Here is a 16,567-nt window from a genome sequence, read left to right on the forward strand (position 1 = left end):
TTGCATTGGGCATATGGCCCTCTGCTCTTTGCAGATGATCTTGGTCTGACGGCTTCATCAGGAGTTGACTTTGATCACAATGAAAGAGTTTGAAGACATTTGTAAAGAGGTTGGGATGGAAGTCAGCTCCTACATACATGTACTAGGGCGTGATTCTCAGCCAAGGAGTGGAGTAATTCTCAACGTTGGCCAGGAGTGATGTTCATCCCCAATAATACAGAATTATAGTGCATACCTCCTCTTAACCCCGGGCAGATACCTGCCAATTAAATATACTCAAGGAGTCCTCGTTAGTATAGTGGACAGTATCTCTGCTTGTCACGCAGAAGACCAGGGTTCGATTCCCTGACGGGGAGTTTCTTGTTAATAAGACACGAATAAATCTGTTGGCTTCATCAGAGAGTTGAATTTTGCAGAAACTAGACGAGTGGTCTTTAATGACCAATCGAGAGAAGATATTCCGCTGCAGAGTAAACCAAAAAAAACCCGATATTGTTTCCGCCCAGTTTCGAACTGGGGGCCTTCCGCGTGTGAGGCGAACGTGATGACCACTACACCACGGAAACGGCGGCTTGTTTAGCATTGGGCATATGGCCCTCTGCTCTTTGCAGATGATCTTGGTCTGACGGCTTCATCAGGAGTTGACTTTGATCACAATGAAAGAGTTTGAAGACATTTGTAAAGAGGTTGGGATGGAAGTCAGCTCCTACATACATGTACAAGGGCATGGTTCACAGCCAAGGAGTGGAGAAAAGCTCAACGTCAGCCTGGATTGTTTCCGCCCAGTTTCGAACTGGGGACCTTTCGCGTGTGAGGCGAACGTGATGACCACTACACCACGGAAACGGCGGCTTGTTTTGCATTGGGCATATGGCCCTCTGCTCTTTGCAGATGATCTTGGTCTGACGGCTTCATCAGGAGTTGACTTTGATCACAATGAAAGAGTTTGAAGACATTTGTAAAGAGGTTGGGATGGAAGTCAGCTCCTACATACATGTACGAGACCGTGGTTCTCAGCCAAGGAGTGGAGAAATTCTCAACGTTGGCCCGGAGTGATGTTCATCCCCAATAATACAGAATTATAGTGCATACATCCTCTTAACCCCGGCCAGATACCTGCCAATTAAATATACTCAAGGAGTCCTCGTTAGTATAGTGGACAGTATCTCTGCTTGTCACGCAGAAGACCAGGGTTCGATTCCCTGACGGGGAGTTTCTTGTTAATAAGCCACGAATAAATCTGTTGGCTTCATCAGAGAGTTGAATTTTGCAGAAACTAGACGAGTGGTCTTTAATGACCAATCGAGAGAAGATATTCAGCTGCAGAGTAAACCAAAAAAAACCCGATATTGTTTCCGCCCAGTTTCGAACTGGGGGCCTTCCGCGTGTGAGGCGAACGTGATGACCACTACACCACGGAAACGGCGGCTTGTTTAGCATTGGGCATATGGCCCTCTGCTCTTTGCAGATGATCTTGGTCTGACGGCTTCATCAGGAGTTGACTTTGATCACAATGAAAGAGTTTGAAGACATTTGTAAAGAGGTTGGGATGGAAGTCAGCTCCTACATACATGTACAAGGGCGTGGTTCACAGCCAAGGAGTGGAGAAAAGCTCAACATCAGCCTGGAGTGTTTCCGCCCAGTTTCGAACTGGGGACCTTTCGCGTGTGAGGCGAACGTGATGACCACTACACCACGGAAACGGCGGCTTGTTTAGCATTGGGCATATGGCCCTCTGCTCTTTGCAGATGATCTTGGTCTGACGGCTTCATCAGGAGTTGACTTTGATCACAATGAAAGAGTTTGAAGACATTTGTAAAGAGGTTGGGATGGAAGTCAGCTCCTACATACATGTACAAGGGCATGGTTGACAGCCAAGGAGTGGAGAAAAGCTCAACGTCAGCCTGGATTGTTTCCGCCCAGTTTCGAACTGGGGACCTTTCGCGTGTGAGGCGAACGTGATGACCACTACACCACGGAAACGGCGGCTTGTTTTGCATTGGGCATATGGCCCTCTGCTCTTTGCAGATGATCTTGGTCTGACGGCTTCATCAGGAGTTGACTTTGATCACAATGAAAGAGTTTGAAGACATTTGTAAAGAGGTTGGGATGGAAGTCAGCTCCTACATACATGTACGAGACCGTGGTTCTCAGCCAAGGAGTGGAGAAATTCTCAACGTTGGCCCGGAGTGATGTTCATCCCCAATAATACAGAATTATAGTGCATACCTCCTCTTAACCCCGGCCAGATACCTGCCAATTAAATATACTCAAGGAGTCCTCGTTAGTATAGTGGACAGTATCTCTGCTTGTCACGCAGAAGACCAGGGTTCGATTCCCTGACGGGGAGTTTCTTGTTAATAAGCCACGAATAAATCTGTTGGCTTCATCAGAGAGTTGAATTTTGCAGAAACTAGACGAGTGGTCTTTAATGACCAATCGAGAGAAGATATTCCGCTGCAGAGTAAACCAAAAAAAAACCGATATTGTTTCCGCCCAGTTTCGAACTGGGGGCCTTCCGCGTGTGAGGCGAACGTGATGACCACTACACCACGGAAACGGCGGCTTGTTTGGCATTGGGCATATGGCCCTCTGCTCTTTGCAGATGATCTTGGTCTGACGGCTTCATCAGGAGTTGACTTTGATCACAATGAAAGAGTTTGAAGACATTTGTAAAGAGGTTGGGATGGAAGTCAGCTCCTACATACATGTACGAGACCGTGGTTCTCAGCCAAGGAGTGGAGAAATTCTCAACGTTGGCCCGGAGTGATGTTCATCCCCAATAATACAGAATTATAGTGCATACCTCCTCTTAACCCCGGCCAGATACCTGCCAATTAAATATACTCAAGGAGTCCTCGTTAGTATAGTGGACAGTATCTCTGCTTGTCACGCAGAAGACCAGGGTTCGATTCCCTGACGGGGAGCTTCTTGTTAATAAGCCACGAATAAATCTGTTGGCTTCATCAGAGAGTTGAATTTTGCAGAAACTAGACGAGTGGTCTTTAATGACCAATCGAGAGAAGATATTCCGCTGCAGAGTAAACCAAAAAAAAAACGATATTGTTTCCGCCCAGTTTCGAACTGGGGACCTTTCGCGTGTGAGGCGAACGTGATGACCACTACACCACGAAACAGCGGCTTGTTTGGCATTGGGCATATGGCCCTCTGCTCTTTGCAGATGATCTTGGTCTGACGGCTTCATCAGGAGTTGACTTTGATCACAATGAAAGAGTTTGAAGACATTTGTAAAGAGGTTGGGATGGAAGTCAGCTCCTACATACATGTACAAGGGCGTGGTTCTCAGCCAAGGAGTGGAGAAAAGCTCAACGTCAGCCTGGAGTGTTTCCGCCCAGTTTCGAACTGGGGACCTTTCGCGTGTGAGGCGAACGTGATGACCACTACACCACGGAAACGGCGGCTTGTTTTGCATTGGGCATATGGCCCTCTGCTCTTTGCAGATGATCTTGGTCTGACGGCTTCATCAGGAGTTGACTTTGATCACAATGAAAGAGTTTGAAGACATTTGTAAAGAGGTTGGGATGGAAGTCAGCTCCTACATACATGTACTAGGGCGTGATTCTCAGCCAAGGAGTGGAGTAATTCTCAACGTTGGCCAGGAGTGATGTTCATCCCCAATAATACAGAATTATAGTGCATACCTCCTCTTAACCCCGGGCAGATACCTGCCAATTAAATATACTCAAGGAGTCCTCGTTAGTATAGTGGACAGTATCTCTGCTTGTCACGCAGAAGACCAGGGTTCGATTCCCTGACGGGGAGTTTCTTGTTAATAAGACACGAATAAATCTGTTGGCTTCATCAGAGAGTTGAATTTTGCAGAAACTAGACGAGTGGTCTTTAATGACCAATCGAGAGAAGATATTCCGCTGCAGAGTAAACCAAAAAAAACCCGATATTGTTTCCGCCCAGTTTCGAACTGGGGGCCTTCCGCGTGTGAGGCGAACGTGATGACCACTACACCACGGAAACGGCGGCTTGTTTAGCATTGGGCATATGGCCCTCTGCTCTTTGCAGATGATCTTGGTCTGACGGCTTCATCAGGAGTTGACTTTGATCACAATGAAAGAGTTTGAAGACATTTGTAAAGAGGTTGGGATGGAAGTCAGCTCCTACATACATGTACAAGGGCATGGTTCACAGCCAAGGAGTGGAGAAAAGCTCAACGTCAGCCTGGATTGTTTCCGCCCAGTTTCGAACTGGAGACCTTTCGCGTGTGAGGCGAACGTGATGACCACTACACCACGGAAACGGCGGCTTGTTTAGCATTGGGCATATGGCCCTCTGCTCTTTGCAGATGATCTTGGTCTGACGGCTTCATCAGGAGTTGACTTTGATCACAATGAAAGAGTTTGAAGACATTTGTAAAGAGGTTGGGATGGAAGTCAGCTCCTACATACATGTACAAGGGCATGGTTCACAGCCAAGGAGTGGAGAAAAGCTCAACGTCAGCCTGGATTGTTTCCGCCCAGTTTCGAACTGGGGACCTTTCGCGTGTGAGGCGAACGTGATGACCACTACACCACGGAAACGGCGGCTTGTTTTGAATTGGGCATATGGCCCTCTGCTCTTTGCAGATGATCTTGGTCTGACGGCTTCATCAGGAGTTGACTTTGATCACAATGAAAGAGTTTGAAGACATTTGTAAAGAGGTTGGGATGGAAGTCAGCTCCTACATACATGTACGAGACCGTGGTTCTCAGCCAAGGAGTGGAGAAATTCTCAACGTTGGCCCGGAGTGATGTTCATCCCCAATAATACAGAATTATAGTGCATACCTCCTCTTAACCCCGGCCAGATACCTGCCAATTAAATATACTCAAGGAGTCCTCGTTAGTATAGTGGACAGTATCTCTGCTTGTCACGCAGAAGACCAGGGTTCGATTCCCTGACGGGGAGTTTCTTGTTAATAAGCCACGAATAAATCTGTTGGCTTCATCAGAGAGTTGAATTTTGCAGAAACTAGACGAGTGGTCTTTAATGACCAATCGAGAGAAGATATTCCGCTGCAGAGTAAACCAAAAAAAACCCGATATTGTTTCCGCCCAGTTTCGAACTGGGGGCCTTCCGCGTGTGAGGCGAACGTGATGACCACTACACCACGGAAACGGCGGCTTGTTTAGCATTGGGCATATGGCCCTCTGCTCTTTGCAGATGATCTTGGTCTGACGGCTTCATCAGGAGTTGACTTTGATCACAATGAAAGAGTTTGAAGACATTTGTAAAGAGGTTGGGATGGAAGTCAGCTCCTACATACATGTACAAGGGCATGGTTCACAGCCAAGGAGTGGAGAAAAGCTCAACGTCAGCCTGGATTGTTTCCGCCCAGTTTCGAACTGGGGACCTTTCGCGTGTGAGGCGAACGTGATGACCACTACACCACGGAAACGGCGGCTTGTTTTGCATTGGGCATATGGCCCTCTGCTCTTTGCAGATGATCTTGGTCTGACGGCTTCATCAGGAGTTGACTTTGATCACAATGAAAGAGTTTGAAGACATTTGTAAAGAGGTTGGGATGGAAGTCAGCTCCTACATACATGTACGAGACCGTGGTTCTCAGCCAAGGAGTGGAGAAATTCTCAACGTTGGCCCGGAGTGATGTTCATCCCCAATAATACAGAATTATAGTGCATACCTCCTCTTAACCCCGGGCAGATACCTGCCAATTAAATATACTCAAGGAGTCCTCGTTAGTATAGTGGACAGTATCTCTGCTTGTCACGCAGAAGACCAGGGTTCGATTCCCTGACGGGGAGTTTCTTGTTAATAAGCCACGAATAAATCTGTTGGCTTCATCAGAGAGTTGAATTTTGCAGAAACTAGACGAGTGGTCTTTAATGACCAATCGAGAGAAGATATTCCGCTGCAGAGTAAACCAAAAAAAAAACGATATTGTTTCCGCCCAGTTTCGAACTGGGGACCTTTCGCGTGTGAGGCGAACGTGATGACCACTACACCACGAAACAGCGGCTTGTTTGGCATTGGGCATATGGCCCTCTGCTCTTTGCAGATGATCTTGGTCTGACGGCTTCATCAGGAGTTGACTTTGATCACAATGAAAGAGTTTGAAGACATTTGTAAAGAGGTTGGGATGGAAGTCAGCTCCTACATACATGTACAAGGGCGTGGTTCTCAGCCAAGGAGTGGAGAAAAGCTCAACGTCAGCCTGGAGTGTTTCCGCCCAGTTTCGAACTGGGGACCTTTCGCGTGTGAGGCGAACGTGATGACCACTACACCACGGAAACGGCGGCTTGTTTTGCATTGGGCATATGGCCCTCTGCTCTTTGCAGATGATCTTGGTCTGACGGCTTCATCAGGAGTTGACTTTGATCACAATGAAAGAGTTTGAAGACATTTGTAAAGAGGTTGGGATGGAAGTCAGCTCCTACATACATGTACTAGGGCGTGATTCTCAGCCAAGGAGTGGAGTAATTCTCAACGTTGGCCAGGAGTGATGTTCATCCCCAATAATACAGAATTATAGTGCATACCTCCTCTTAACCCCGGGCAGATACCTGCCAATTAAATATACTCAAGGAGTCCTCGTTAGTATAGTGGACAGTATCTCTGCTTGTCACGCAGAAGACCAGGGTTCGATTTCCTGACGGGGAGTTTCTTGTTAATAAGACACGAATAAATCTGTTGGCTTCATCAGAGAGTTGAATTTTGCAGAAACTAGACGAGTGGTCTTTAATGACCAATCGAGAGAAGATATTCCGCTGCAGAGTAAACCAAAAAAAACCCGATATTGTTTCCGCCCAGTTTCGAACTGGGGGCCTTCCGCGTGTGAGGCGAACGTGATGACCACTACACCACGGAAACGGCGGCTTGTTTAGCATTGGGCATATGGCCCTCTGCTCTTTGCAGATGATCTTGGTCTGACGGCTTCATCAGGAGTTGACTTTGATCACAATGAAAGAGTTTGAAGACATTTGTAAAGAGGTTGGGATGGAAGTCAGCTCCTACATACATGTACAAGGGCATGGTTCACAGCCAAGGAGTGGAGAAAAGCTCAACGTCAGCCTGGATTGTTTCCGCCCAGTTTCGAACTGGAGACCTTTCGCGTGTGAGGCGAACGTGATGACCACTACACCACGGAAACGGCGGCTTGTTTAGCATTGGGCATATGGCCCTCTGCTCTTTGCAGATGATCTTGGTCTGACGGCTTCATCAGGAGTTGACTTTGATCACAATGAAAGAGTTTGAAGACATTTGTAAAGAGGTTGGGATGGAAGTCAGCTCCTACATACATGTACAAGGGCATGGTTCACAGCCAAGGAGTGGAGAAAAGCTCAACGTCAGCCTGGATTGTTTCCGCCCAGTTTCGAACTGGGGACCTTTCGCGTGTGAGGCGAACGTGATGACCACTACACCACGGAAACGGCGGCTTGTTTTGCATTGGGCATATGGCCCTCTGCTCTTTGCAGATGATCTTGGTCTGACGGCTTCATCAGGAGTTGACTTTGATCACAATGAAAGAGTTTGAAGACATTTGTAAAGAGGTTGGGATGGAAGTCAGCTCCTACATACATGTACGAGACCGTGGTTCTCAGCCAAGGAGTGGAGTAATTCTCAACGTTGGCCCGGAGTGATGTTCATCCCCAATAATACAGAATTATAGTGCATACCTCCTCTTAACCCCGGCCAGATACCTGCCAATTAAATATACTCAAGGAGTCCTCGTTAGTATAGTGGACAGTATCTCTGCTTGTCACGCAGAAGACCAGGGTTCGATTCCCTGACGGGGAGTTTCTTGTTAATAAGCCACGAATAAATCTGTTGGCTTCATCAGAGAGTTGAATTTTGCAGAAACTAGACGAGTGGTCTTTAATGACCAATCGAGAGAAGATATTCCGCTGCAGAGTAAACCAAAAAAAAAACGATATTGTTTCCGCCCAGTTTCGAACTGGGGACCTTTCGCGTGTGAGGCGAACGTGATGACCACTACACCACGGAAACGGCGGCTTGTTTGGCATTGGGCATATGGCCCTCTGCTCTTTGCAGATGATCTTGGTCTGACGGCTTCATCAGGAGTTGACTTTGATCACAATGAAAGAGTTTGAAGACATTTGTAAAGAGGTTGGGATGGAAGTCAGCTCCTACATACATGTACAAGGGCGTGGTTCTCAGCCAAGGAGTGGAGAAAAGCTCAACGTCAGCCTGGAGTGTTTCCGCCCAGTTTCGAACTGGGGACCTTTCGCGTGTGAGGCGAACGTGATGACCACTACACCACGGAAACGGCGGCTTGTTTGGCATTGGGCATATGGCCCTCTGCTCTTTGCAGATGATCTTGGTCTGACGGCTTCATCAGGAGTTGACTTTGATCACAATGAAAGAGTTTGAAGACATTTGTAAAGAGGTTGGGATGGAAGTCAGCTCCTACATACATGTACAAGGGCGTGGTTCTCAGCCAAGGAGTGGAGAAATTTTCAACGTTGGCCCGGAGTGATGTTCATCCCCAATAATACAGAATTATAGTGCATACCTCCTCTTAACCCCGGCCAGATACCTGCCAATTAAATATACTGAAGGAGTCCTCGTTAGTATAGTGGACAGTATCTCTGCTTGTCACGCAGAAGACCAGGGTTCGATTCCCTGACGGGGAGTTTCTTGTTAATAAGCCACGAATAAATCTGTTGGCTTCATCAGAGAGTTGAATTTTGCAGAAACTAGACGAGTGGTCTTTAATGACCAATCGAGAGAAGATATTCCGCTGCAGAGTAAACCAAAAAAAACCCGATATTGTTTCCGCCCAGTTTCGAACTGGGGACCTTTCGCGTGTGAGGCGAACGTGATGACCACTACACCACGGAAACGGCGGCTTGTTTGGCATTGGGCATATGGCCCTCTGCTCTTTGCAGATGATCTTGGTCTGACGGCTTCATCAGGAGTTGACTTTGATCACAATGAAAGAGTTTGAATCCATTTGTAAAGAGGTTGGGATGGAAGTCAGCTCCTACATACATGTACAAGGGCGTGGTTCTCAGCCAAGGAGTGGAGAAAAGCTCAACGTCAGCCTGGAGTGTTTCCGCCCAGTTTCGAACTGGGGACCTTTCGCGTGTGAGGCGAACGTGATGACCACTACACCACGGAAACGGCGGCTTGTTTGGCATTGGGCATATGGCCCTCTGCTCTTTGCAGATGATCTTGGTCTGACGGCTTCATCAGGAGTTGACTTTGATCACAGTGAAAGAGTTTGAAGACATTTGTAAAGAGGTTGGGATGGAAGTCAGCTCCTACATACATGTACAAGGGCGTGGTTCTCAGCCAAGGAGTGGAGAAAAGCTCAACGTCAGCCTGGAGTGTTTCCGCCCAGTTTCGAACTGGGGACCTTTCGCGTGTGAGGCGAACGTGATGACCACTACACCACGGAAACGGCGGCTTGTTTTGCATTGGGCATATAGCCCTCTGCTCTTTGCAGATGATCTTGGTCTGACGGCTTCATCAGGAGTTGACTTTGATCACAATGAAAGAGTTTGAAGACATTTGTAAAGAGGTTGGGATGGAAGTCAGCTCCTACATACATGTACAAGGGCATGGTTCACAGCCAAGGAGTGGAGAAAAGCTCAACGTCAGCCTGGATTGTTTCCGCCCAGTTTCGAACTGGGGACCTTTCGCGTGTGAGGCGAACGTGATGACCACTACACCACGGAAACGGCGGCTTGTTTTGCATTGGGCATATGGCCCTCTGCTCTTTGCAGATGATCTTGGTCTGACGGCTTCATCAGGAGTTGACTTTGATCACAATGAAAGAGTTTGAAGACATTTGTAAAGAGGTTGGGATGGAAGTCAGCTCCTACATACATGTACAAGGGCGTGGTTCTCAGCCAAGGAGTGGAGAAATTTTCAACGTTGGCCCGGAGTGATGTTCATCCCCAATAATACAGAATTATAGTGCATACCTCCTCTTAACCCCGGCCAGATACCTGCCAATTAAATATACTGAAGGAGTCCTCGTTAGTATAGTGGACAGTATCTCTGCTTGTCACGCAGAAGACCAGGGTTCGATTCCCTGACGGGGAGTTTCTTGTTAATAAGCCACAAATAAATCTGTTGGCTTCATCAGAGAGTTGAATTTTGCAGAAACTAGACGAGTGGTCTTTAATGACCAATCGAGAGAAGATATTCCGCTGCAGAGTAAACCAAAAAAAACCCGATATTGTTTCCGCCCAGTTTCGAACTGGGGACCTTTCGCGTGTGAGGCGAACGTGATGACCACTACACCACGGAAACGGCGGCTTGTTTGGCATTGGGCATATGGCCCTCTGCTCTTTGCAGATGATCTTGGTCTGACGGCTTCATCAGGAGTTGACTTTGATCACAATGAAAGAGTTTGAAGACATTTGTAAAGAGGTTGGGATGGAAGTCAGCTCCTACATACATGTACAAGGGCGTGGTTCTCAGCCAAGGAGTGGAGAAAAGCTCAACGTTGGCCTGGAGTGTTTCCGCCCAGTTTCGAACTGGGGACCTTTCGCGTGTGAGGCGAACGTGATGACCACTACACCACAGAAACGGCGGCTTGTTTGGCATTGGGCATATGGCCCTCTGCTCTTTGCAGATGATCTTGGTCTGACGGCTTCATCAGGAGTTGACTTTGATCACAATGAAAGAGTTTGAAGACATTTGTAAAGAGGTTGGGATGGAAGTCAGCTCCTACATACATGTACGAGACCGTGGTTCTCAGCCAAGGAGTGGAGAAATTCTCAACGTTGGCCCGGAGTGATGTTCATCCCCAATAATACAGAATTATAGTGCATACCTCCTCTTAACCCCGGCCAGATACCTGCCAATTAAATATACTCAAGGAGTCCTCGTTAGTATAGTGGACAGTATCTCTGCTTGTCACGCAGAAGACCAGGGTTCGATTCCCTGACGGGGAGTTTCTTGTTAATAAGCCACGAATAAATCTGTTGGCTTCATCAGAGAGTTGAATTTTGCAGAAACTAGACGAGTGGTCTTTAATGACCAATCGAGAGAAGATATTCCGCTGCAGAGTAAACCAAAAAAAAAACGATATTGTTTCCGCCCAGTTTCGAACTGGGGACCTTTCGCGTGTGAGGCGAACGTGATGACCACTACACCACGGAAACGGCGGCTTGTTTGGCATTAGGCATATGGCCCTCTGCTCTTTGCAGATGATCTTGGTCTGACGGCTTCATCAGGAGTTGACTTTGATCACAATGAAAGAGTTTGAAGACATTTGTAAAGAGGTTGGGATGGAAGTCAGCTCCTACATACATGTACGAGACCGTGGTTCTCAGCCAAGGAGTGGAGAAATTCTCAACGTTGGCCCGGAGTGATGTTCATCCCCAATAATACAGAATTATAGTGCATACCTCCTCTTAACCCCGGCCAGATACCTGCCAATTAAATATACTCAAGGAGTCCTCGTTAGTATAGTGGACAGTATCTCTGCTTGTCACGCAGAAGACCATGGTTCGATTCCCTGACGGGGAGTTTCTTGTTAATAAGCCACGAATAAATCTGTTGGCTTCATCAGAGAGTTGAATTTTGCAGAAACTAGACGAGTGGTCTTTAATGACCAATCGAGAGAAGATATTCCGCTGCAGAGTAAACCAAAAAAAAACCGATATTGTTTCCGCCCAGTTTCGAACTGGGGACCTTTCGCGTGTGAGGCGAACGTGATGACCACTACACCACGGAAACGGCGGCTTGTTTGGCATTGGGCATATGGCCCTCTGCTCTTTGCAGATGATCTTGGTCTGACGGCTTCATCAGGAGTTGACTTTGATCACAATGAAAGAGTTTGAAGACATTTGTAAAGAGGTTGGGATGGAAGTCAGCTCCTACATACATGTACGAGACCGTGGTTCTCAGCCAAGGAGTGGAGAAATTCTCAACGTTGGCCCGGAGTGATGTTCATCCCCAATAATACAGAATTATAGTGCATACCTCCTCTTAACCCCGGCCAGATACCTGCCAATTCAATATACTCAAGGAGTCCTCGTTAGTATAGTGGACAGTATCTCTGCTTGTCACGCAGAAGACCATGGTTCGATTCCCTGACGGGGAGTTTCTTGTTAATAAGCCACGAATAAATCTGTTGGCTTCATCAGAGAGTTGAATTTTGCAGAAACTAGACGAGTGGTCTTTAATGACCAATCGAGAGAAGATATTCCGCTGCAGAGTAAACCAAAAAAAAAACGATATTGTTTCCGCCCAGTTTCGAACTGGGGACCTTTCGCGTGTGAGGCGAACGTGATGACCACTACACCACGGAAACGGCGGCTTGTTTGGCATTGGGCATATGGCCCTCTGCTCTTTGCAGATGATCTTGGTCTGACGGCTTCATCAGGAGTTGACTTTGATCACAATGAAAGAGTTTGAAGACATTTGTAAAGAGGTTGGGATGGAAGTCAGCTCCTACATACATGTACGAGACCGTGGTTCTCAGCCAAGGAGTGGAGAAATTCTCAACGTTGGCCCGGAGTGATGTTCATCCCCAATAATACAGAATTATAGTGCATACCTCCTCTTAACCCCGGCCAGATACCTGCCAATTAAATATACTCAAGGAGTCCTCGTTAGTATAGTGGACAGTATCTCTGCTTGTCACGCAGAAGACCATGGTTCGATTCCCTGACGGGGAGTTTCTTGTTAATAAGCCACGAATAAATCTGTTGGCTTCATCAGAGAGTTGAATTTTGCAGAAACTAGACGAGTGGTCTTTAATGACCAATCGAGAGAAGATATTCCGCTGCAGAGTAAACCAAAAAAAAAACGATATTGTTTCCGCCCAGTTTCGAACTGGGGACCTTTCGCGTGTGAGGCGAACGTGATGACCACTACACCACGGAAACGGCGGCTGGTTTGGCATTGGGCTTATGGCCCTCTGCTCTTTGCAGATGATCTTGGTCTGACGGCTTCATCAGGAGTTGACTTTGATCACAATGAAAGAGTTTGAAGACATTTGTAAAGAGGTTGGGATGGAAGTCAGCTCCTACATACATGTACAAGGGCGTGGTTCTCAGCCAAGGAGTGGAGAAATTTTCAACGTTGGCCCGGAGTGATGTTCATCTCCAATAATACAGAATTATAGTGCATACCTCCTCTTAACCCCGGCCAGATACCTGCCAATTAAATATACTGAAGGAGTCCTCGTTAGTATAGTGGACAGTATCTCTGCTTGTCACGCAGAAGACCAGGGTTCGATTCCCTGACGGGGAGTTTCTTGTTAATAAGCCACGAATAAATCTGTTGGCTTCATCAGAGAGTTGAATTTTGCAGAAACTAGACGAGTGGTCTTTAATGACCAATCGAGAGAAGATATTCCGCTGCAGAGTAAACCAAAAAAAACCCGATATTGTTTCCGCCCAGTTTCGAACATGGGACCTTTCGCGTGTGAGGCGAACGTGATGACCACTACACCACGGAAACGGCGGCTTGTTTAGCATTGGGCATATGGCCCTCTGCTCTCTGCAGATGATCTTGGTCTGACGGCTTCATCAGGAGTTGACTTTGATCACAATGAAAGAGTTTGAAGACATTTGTAAAGAGGTTGGGATGGAAGTCAGCTCCTACATACATGTACAAGGGCGTGGTTCACAGCCAAGGAGTGGAGAAAGGCTCAACGTCAGCCTGGAGTGTTTCCGCCCAGTTTCGAACTGGGGACCTTTCGCGTGTGAGGCGAATGTGATGACCACTACACCACGGAAACGGCGGCTTTTTTAGCATTGGGCATATGGCCCTCTGCTCTTTGCAGATGATCTTGGTCTGACGGCTTCATCAGGAGTTGACTTTGATCACAATGAAAGAGTTTGAAGACATTTGTAAAGAGGTTGGGATGGAAGTCAGCTCCTACATACATGTACTAGGGCGTGGTTCTCAGCCAAGGAGTGGAGAAATTCTCAACGTTGGCCCGGAGTGATGTTCATCCCCAATAATACAGAATTATAGTGCATACCTCCTCTTAACCCCGGCCAGATACCTGCCAATTAAATATACTGAAGGAGTCCTCGTTAGTATAGTGGACAGTATCTCTGCTTGTCACGCAGAAGACCAGGGTTCGATTCCCTGACGGGGAGTTTCTTGTTAATAAGCCACGAATAAATCTGTTGGCTTCATCAGAGAGTTGAATTTTGCAGAAACTAGACGAGTGGTCTTTAATGACCAATCGAGAGAAGATATTCCGCTGCAGAGTAAACCAAAAAAAACCCGATATTGTTTCCGCCCAGTTTCGAACTGGGGGCGTTCCGCGTGTGAGGCGAACGTGATGACCACTACACCACGGAAACGGCGGCTTGTTTAGCATTGGGCATATGGCCCTCTGCTCTTTGCAGATGATCTTGGTCTGACGGCTTCATCAGGAGTTGACTTTGATCACAATGAAAGAGTTTGAAGACATTTGTAAAGAGGTTGGGATGGAAGTCAGCTCTACATACATGTACAAGGGCGTGGTTCTCAGCCAAGGAGTGGAGAAAAGCTCAACGTCAGCCTGGAGTGTTTCCGCCCAGTTTCGAACTGGGGACCTTTCGCGTGTGAGGCGAACGTGATGACCACTACACCACGGAAACGGCGGCTTGTTTAGCATTGGGCATATGGCCCTCTGCTCTTTGCAGATGATCTTGGTCTGACGGCTTCATCAGGAGTTGACTTTGATCACAATGAAAGAGTTTGAAGACATTTGTAAAGAGGTTGGGATGGAAGTCAGCTCCTACATACATGTACAAGGGCGTGGTTCACAGCCAAGGAGTGGAGAAAAGCTCAACGTCAGCCTGGAGTGTTTCCGCCCAGTTTCGAACTGGGGACCTTTCGCGTGTGAGGCGAACGTGATGACCACTACACCACGGAAACGGCGGCTTGTTTAGCATTGGGCATATGGCCCTCTGCTCTTTGCAGATGATCTTGGTCTGACGGCTTCATCAGGAGTTGACTTTGATCACAATGAAAGAGTTTGAAGACATTTGTAAAGAGGTTGGGATGGAAGTCAGCTCCTACATACATGTACTAGGGCGTGGTTCTCAGCCAAGGAGTGGAGAAATTCTCAACGTTGGCCCGGAGTGATGTTCATCCCCAATAATACAGAATTATAGTGCATACCTCCTCTTAACCCCGGCCAGATACCTGCCAATTAAATGTACTGAAGGAGTCCTCGTTAGTATAGTGGACAGTATCTCTGCTTGTCACGCAGAAGACCAGGGTTCGATTCCCTGACGGGAAGTTTCTTGTTAATAAGCCACGAATAAATCTGTTGGCTTCATCAGAGAGTTGAATTTTGCAGAAACTAGACGAGTGGTCTTTAATGACCAATCGAGAGAAGATATTCCGCTGCAGAGTAAACCAAAAAAAACCCGATATTGTTTCCGCCCAGTTTCGAACTGGGGGCGTTCCGCGTGTGAGGCGAACGTGATGACCACTACACCACGGAAACGGCGGCTTGTTTAGCATTGGGCATATGGCCCTCTGCTCTTTGCAGATGATCTTGGTCTGACGGCTTCATCAGGAGTTGACTTTGATCACAATGAAAGAGTTTGAAGACATTTGTAAAGAGGTTGGGATGGAAGTCAGCTCCTACATACATGTACAAGGGCGTGGTTCACAGCCAAGGAGTGGAGAAAAGCTCAACGTCAGCCTGGAGTGTTTCCACCCAGTTTCGAACTGGGGACCTTTCGCGTGTGAGGCGAACGTGATGACCACTACACCACGGAAACGGCGGCTTGTTTAGCATTGGGCATATGGCCCTCTGCTCTTTGCAGATGATCTTGGTCTGACGGCTTCATCAGGAGTTGACTTTGATCACAATGAAAGAGTTTGAAGACATTTGTAAAGAGGTTGGGATGGAAGTCAGCTCCTACATACATGTACTAGGGCGTGGTTCTCAGCCAAGGAGTGGAGAAATTCTCAACGTTGGCCCGGAGTGATGTTCATCCCCAATAATACAGAATTATAGTGCATACCTCCTCTTAACCCCGGCCAGATACCTGCCAATTAAATGTACTGAAGGAGTCCTCGTTAGTATAGTGGACAGTATCTCTGCTTGTCACGCAGAAGACCAGGGTTCGATTCCCTGACGGGAAGTTTCTTGTTAATAAGCCACGAATAAATCTGTTGGCTTCATCAGAGAGTTGAATTTTGCAGAAACTAGACGAGTGGTCTTTAATGACCAATCGAGAGAAGATTGTCCGCTGCAGAGTAAACCAAAAAAAACCCGATATTGTTTCCGCCCAGTTTCGAACTGGGGACCTTTCGCATGTGAGGCAAACGTGATGACCACTACACCACGGAAACGGCGGCTTGTTTGGCATTGGGCATATGGCCCTCTGCTCTTTGCAGATGATCTTGGTCTGACGGCTTCATCAGGAGTTGACTTTGATCACAATGAAAGAGTTTGAAGACATTTGTAAAGAGGTTGGGATGGAAGTCAGCTCCTACATACATGTACAAGGGCGTGGTTCACAGCCAAGGAGTGGAGAAAAGCTCAACGTCAGCCTGGAGTGTTTCCGCCCAGTTTCGAACTGGGGACCTTTCGCGTGTGAGGCGAACGTGATGACCACTACACCACGGAAACGGCGGCTTGTTTAGCATT

General features: G+C 47.4%; 13 non-coding genes across 13 annotated transcripts; all 13 read left to right on the forward strand.

Moving 5' to 3' along the window:
• Nucleotides 1-284: 284 nt before the first annotated feature.
• trnad-guc (transfer RNA aspartic acid (anticodon GUC)) lies at nucleotides 285-356 on the forward strand. The gene has a single exon. It is a non-coding gene; the product is annotated as a tRNA-Asp (tRNA).
• Nucleotides 357-1,141: 785 nt separating this feature from the next.
• trnad-guc (transfer RNA aspartic acid (anticodon GUC)) lies at nucleotides 1,142-1,213 on the forward strand. The gene has a single exon. It is a non-coding gene; the product is annotated as a tRNA-Asp (tRNA).
• Nucleotides 1,214-2,278: 1,065 nt separating this feature from the next.
• trnad-guc (transfer RNA aspartic acid (anticodon GUC)) lies at nucleotides 2,279-2,350 on the forward strand. The gene has a single exon. It is a non-coding gene; the product is annotated as a tRNA-Asp (tRNA).
• Nucleotides 2,351-2,855: 505 nt separating this feature from the next.
• trnad-guc (transfer RNA aspartic acid (anticodon GUC)) lies at nucleotides 2,856-2,927 on the forward strand. The gene has a single exon. It is a non-coding gene; the product is annotated as a tRNA-Asp (tRNA).
• Nucleotides 2,928-3,711: 784 nt separating this feature from the next.
• On the forward strand, nucleotides 3,712-3,783 carry trnad-guc (transfer RNA aspartic acid (anticodon GUC)). Its single transcript has one exon. It is a non-coding gene; the product is annotated as a tRNA-Asp (tRNA).
• Nucleotides 3,784-4,848: 1,065 nt separating this feature from the next.
• Nucleotides 4,849-4,920, forward strand: trnad-guc (transfer RNA aspartic acid (anticodon GUC)). The gene has a single exon. It is a non-coding gene; the product is annotated as a tRNA-Asp (tRNA).
• A 785-nt stretch (nucleotides 4,921-5,705) lies between these two features.
• trnad-guc (transfer RNA aspartic acid (anticodon GUC)) lies at nucleotides 5,706-5,777 on the forward strand. The gene has a single exon. It is a non-coding gene; the product is annotated as a tRNA-Asp (tRNA).
• Nucleotides 5,778-7,698: 1,921 nt separating this feature from the next.
• Nucleotides 7,699-7,770, forward strand: trnad-guc (transfer RNA aspartic acid (anticodon GUC)). Its single transcript has one exon. It is a non-coding gene; the product is annotated as a tRNA-Asp (tRNA).
• A 785-nt stretch (nucleotides 7,771-8,555) lies between these two features.
• On the forward strand, nucleotides 8,556-8,627 carry trnad-guc (transfer RNA aspartic acid (anticodon GUC)). Its single transcript has one exon. It is a non-coding gene; the product is annotated as a tRNA-Asp (tRNA).
• Nucleotides 8,628-9,972: 1,345 nt separating this feature from the next.
• trnad-guc (transfer RNA aspartic acid (anticodon GUC)) lies at nucleotides 9,973-10,044 on the forward strand. Its single transcript has one exon. It is a non-coding gene; the product is annotated as a tRNA-Asp (tRNA).
• Nucleotides 10,045-10,829: 785 nt separating this feature from the next.
• Nucleotides 10,830-10,901, forward strand: trnad-guc (transfer RNA aspartic acid (anticodon GUC)). The gene has a single exon. It is a non-coding gene; the product is annotated as a tRNA-Asp (tRNA).
• A 2,236-nt stretch (nucleotides 10,902-13,137) lies between these two features.
• Nucleotides 13,138-13,209, forward strand: trnad-guc (transfer RNA aspartic acid (anticodon GUC)). The gene has a single exon. It is a non-coding gene; the product is annotated as a tRNA-Asp (tRNA).
• Nucleotides 13,210-13,994: 785 nt separating this feature from the next.
• Nucleotides 13,995-14,066, forward strand: trnad-guc (transfer RNA aspartic acid (anticodon GUC)). Its single transcript has one exon. It is a non-coding gene; the product is annotated as a tRNA-Asp (tRNA).
• The last annotated feature ends 2,501 nt before the right edge of the window (nucleotides 14,067-16,567 follow it).

Source organism: Pungitius pungitius, unplaced genomic scaffold (assembly GCF_949316345.1).
Source record: "Pungitius pungitius unplaced genomic scaffold, fPunPun2.1 scaffold_25, whole genome shotgun sequence".
In the NCBI taxonomy this organism is placed as follows: Eukaryota; Metazoa; Chordata; class Actinopteri; order Perciformes; family Gasterosteidae; genus Pungitius; species Pungitius pungitius.